Raw genomic sequence first — 4,360 nt, forward strand, 5'->3', positions numbered from 1 at the left:
CTCCTAGGGCCACCTGTACGAATTCATATATACCCAATCCTGCAAAAGTGTCTCCCCAGAAGGACAGAGACTGGATCCCACATAATAGTCAGTTCTAGCAGCTGAGGGGGGGGAAGTCTGGTGAGCAAATTGCCCACAGACTGCACGACTTGCCTGTCACTGTACCAGCAAGCTCATCAGCAAGAGTCTGGTCCCTCCAGAGCTGTGGCTGGATGCATTTGCAGGGGTGCTGGCCATGCATCTCAGGAGGTGGAAAGATGTCTGTTGAAGGCTGTAGGACACCAAGCACAGCACACAATAAAGCCTCTGTTCAAAGTGAGTGGCCACAGAATTGAAACCACTTCATTTCAAGGGTGCATTCAGGCCCTGAGCTGCAACTGGCATCAAGACAATTCTCCACAGTGGCCAAGTACTTCTTTTGAGGGAGCAAGTGCTACCCTGCTCCTTCAGAAGCAGCAGTGTGCAAGAGTTTCCCAGACTAAGGCCGCTGCGTTTGTCTGCTCACACTTAGAGCTTTCAAGGCTGTATCTCAGGAAATGAAGCAGGGTATGGTGGGTAAGAGACTCCTGAAGAGCTTGCATTGGTGGAAGCTGACTGGCCCCACTAGGAGGGATGAGGGACAGCAGATGGGGGCACGGGGCTTTCCCAGCCCCACCCAGTGGCACAGAGCATCAGAGCAAGCAGAACTGCATTCTACACCATGCTCACATCATGCTCAGGTGAGGGAAAGAGAAAACTTCTCTGTTGTAACTGGACTGCCAGGACTCAGCTGCGAGCACAGAGTTAAAGCCTCTATTTCATTACACCACTCTAACAGGAAAACATCCCCTGCATGCCTCTCCACAGCTGCAGTGGAAATCATTTCAGATGCTCTCGACTGCAGCTGACCTGCAGGGAGAAGCGGGTAAGTCACAAGGCTACCAAAGCAACAATGAAACCAAATGCTGTTGGTTTCACTTGTGAACGTAGCAGGCAAGCCAACAAGAAGATGCAGCTCAGCTTGGAGATGATTAAACAGATGAGAAATATTATCAGGCCTGGGGAATCCAATTTAACTGCAATTACATAGAAGCCAGCTGTAAAAAAGCTTCTTTTTATTTCCTCATTACCCAGAACACAGAAATTAACTTGAGACTTCCTATACTTCACAGAGGCTTTGCAGACTGATAATTAGATCCTGGGCTGCAACAAGAAGAGTGTGGGCAGCAGGGCAAGAGAGGGGATTCTGCCCCTTGACTACGCTCTGCTGAGACCTCACCTCCAATCCTGCATCCAGTTCTGGGGTCCCTGGCATGAGAGGCCACGAAGATGATCCAAGCACTGCAGCACCTCTGCTGTGAGCATAGGAAGAGGGAGATGGGGGTGTTCAGCCTGGAGAAGAGAAGACCTTGGGGGAACCTTAGAGCTGTTTTCCAGTACCTGAAGAGATTCTACAGGAAGGCTGCAGAGGGGCTTTTCAGCAGGGTGTCGAGAGACAGGCCAAGGGGGAATGGTTTGGAGCTGAGGCAGAGCAGGGTTAGACTGGAGCTGAGGAAAAAGTTTTTCAGGATGAGTGTGGTAAGACTCTGGCACAGGCTACCCATGGAGGTCATGGATGCCTCCTGCCTGGGAGTGGTGAAGGCCAGGTTGGATGAGTCTGGTTGAGAGATGTCCCTGCCCACGGTGGGAAGGTTGGAGCAGATGATCTCTGATGTCCCTTCCACCCTGAGCCATTCTAAGATTCTGTGATTCTATGTTAAGACTGCATTCTATAAAAGGAGTTGAAACACCAGCACAATTTGCCTGAGGAGTATCATTACTCCCCAAACCAAGACTGGTTTGAGTTGTGAGAGCCAGGTACTGCATCTTCAGAGGACATCTAGCTTACACTTAACATTCTGGTACACCTACTCACAAGCAGAACATGCTGTTAACAGTGCACTTAAGCAAAGACTTTAAAAAGAAAAGAAAGGGAGATTTACATCTCTTTAAGAACTAGAGCTTTCAGGGAAACCACAGAGCAATCAGCTTTTGAGAGCTCTTCAGTCACTCACAGACAATGCCATGAATCACACTCACATTAGCAGATGTCGTGCAGATCTCTGCTGCAACACAAGGAGGATAGACCTCAAGCACTCCGGCAGCTAAAGTCTGCATTTTAGCCTGCTGCTGACAGCCATTACACTGTTAATTACAACTTGGAGCTTACAGTTGTGGGAGTGTTGGAGAAAATACCAGAGCTATAAGAAAAGAGAACCTGCATCTGTTTAAATGCATGAAAAGTTTATCTGAACCTTTCGGCTGAAGGACCTGGGTCAGCAGTCACACCTGAGGTACTGCCTAAAGCACCATTTTAACTCGGTCTGCACACTCCAGTACTAGAAAAGAAGGAAATCAAATGATTTAATAAGCCAGACAGGCAAGAGGCTTTGAGGTAATAGTCAAACCTGTGCTACAAGTTAAGCTTGGGGGAGCTTTAGAAGACTTTGTGCTTAATCTTTAATGCAATGAAAGGCTGTCCAGCACCTTACAGTGCTCACTGTGAGCCACCATAGTGCACAACAGCAGAGGTCTAACCTCCACTATCTGTCAGGAGCACTGCCTGCTTGACAAGAAAATGATGTGGCTCTGAGCTGAGGAAAGCAACATACAGATCCCATTGTAGATTTAGGAGGTTCTCTTTTACCCAAACATTACAGCCCCCCCCCCCCCCAGAATTATTACTACACCACCACTTACTGATCATTTCACCTCTGGCACCACGGCCTCCTTTGGATCTTAGCTCCTCTATCAAGAAAATCCAACAAAAACAACAAACTCACAAGACCAACAGCACTGACAAGAAGGAAAAGGATCCAAATTGTTTCTCCTTCTCACACTGAATTGATTTAGAAGCCCATTAAGCTTTCTCTTATCTCAAGGAAATGGCAGTAAGGTACTGCAGCCCTCTCTAAGCTCTTTATACCCTATACAGGTCAGAGGCTGGCACGGGCTTAGTGATCATGAAATGAGAGAGCTCTGGATTCTTCGTGAAGTAAGGAGGGGGATCAGAAAAACTGCTACCAGAGACTTGCCAAGGGCAGGCCTTGGACTGCTCAGGACATTGCTTAAGAGTGTCCCTTGGGAGACAGTCCTGAGGGGTGAAGGGGTCTAGGAAAGATGAATCTTCCAGAAGTCCTGGAGGCACAGGGGTAAGCTGTCCTCGTGTGCCATAAACGAACAGTCATGGAAGATGCTCAGCCTGGCTGAACAGGTAGCTCCTACAGGGGCTCAGGAACAAAAAGAGAGTTACAGAATCACAGCGACATGCAGGTTGGCAAAGCCCCTCAGGATCACCAAGCCCAAGCTAGAACCTTACTCTACAACATTCACCTCAAACCATAGCTCTAAGCACCACATCCAAACCACCCTTAAACACATCCAGGGTGGGTGACTCTGCCACTTCTCTGGGCAGCTCATTCCAGTCCCTGACCACTCTCTCCATGAAAAACTTTTTCCTAATGTTCAGTCTAAACCTCCCCAGCCTCAGCCTGAGGCCATTCCCCCTTCAGTCTCCAGTTGCCTGTGAGAAGAGCCCAGCAGCAGCCTCTCCACAATGTTCCTTCAGGTAGCTGTAGGCAGCAACAAGGTCTGGCCTCAGCCTCCTCTGTTTCACACTGCCCATCCACAGCTCCCTGAGTCGCTCCTCATTAGATTTATTCTCCAGGCCCTTCCCAAAACTTGAACACAGGAGGGAATATCTGCACCCCAGACCAAGATTTATGGTGATCTCTAGAAGGACACTAGGCATGGACTTACCTTTGGAAAGAGGGGCAGGCAACTCAAGAGGAGTACAGGGACCTAGTTAGGTCATGCAGGGAGAACATTAGGAAGGCAAAAGCCCAGCTAGAACTCAGCCTCAATGATCTTAAAGGTCTTTCCCAGCCTTAATGATTCTCTGACTACCTGGGAGGTTTACTCAAGTGATGATCCCAGTATGTTTCAGTACAGATCTTTGCTAGGTCACCTTAGAGAGAGGATCCCAGCTGCCAGCAGTATTTCTGTCTTAACTGTGCCTTTCTGCAGGCCCATTTTGCTCTGCAGAAATATTTCCATCTTGCAGGAGAGCAGCACATTTTATTCCTGGGCACATCTGTTTCCTGCTCTTGAAGTACACACTTCATGTGCATTAAAAGTGTTACTAGTTGAATTTATGAAACACTTAGGCACATGAAGTGTCTATGTAAATCTCTACTCAGCCCTTTAGCAGGAAAGTCTAGGGAAAGAGTGCATCATGAAAAACAGGGAAGGAGCTGAGTGGCAAAGCAGCTCTGAGAACCTCAAATGCCAGCCTCATGTAAAATAAGAGCTGACACTGTCTCACTTGTAAAAGAAGGCAAGA

This window comes from Pogoniulus pusillus, chromosome 8, assembly GCF_015220805.1.
Source record: "Pogoniulus pusillus isolate bPogPus1 chromosome 8, bPogPus1.pri, whole genome shotgun sequence".
Classification (NCBI taxonomy): domain Eukaryota; kingdom Metazoa; phylum Chordata; class Aves; order Piciformes; family Lybiidae; genus Pogoniulus; species Pogoniulus pusillus.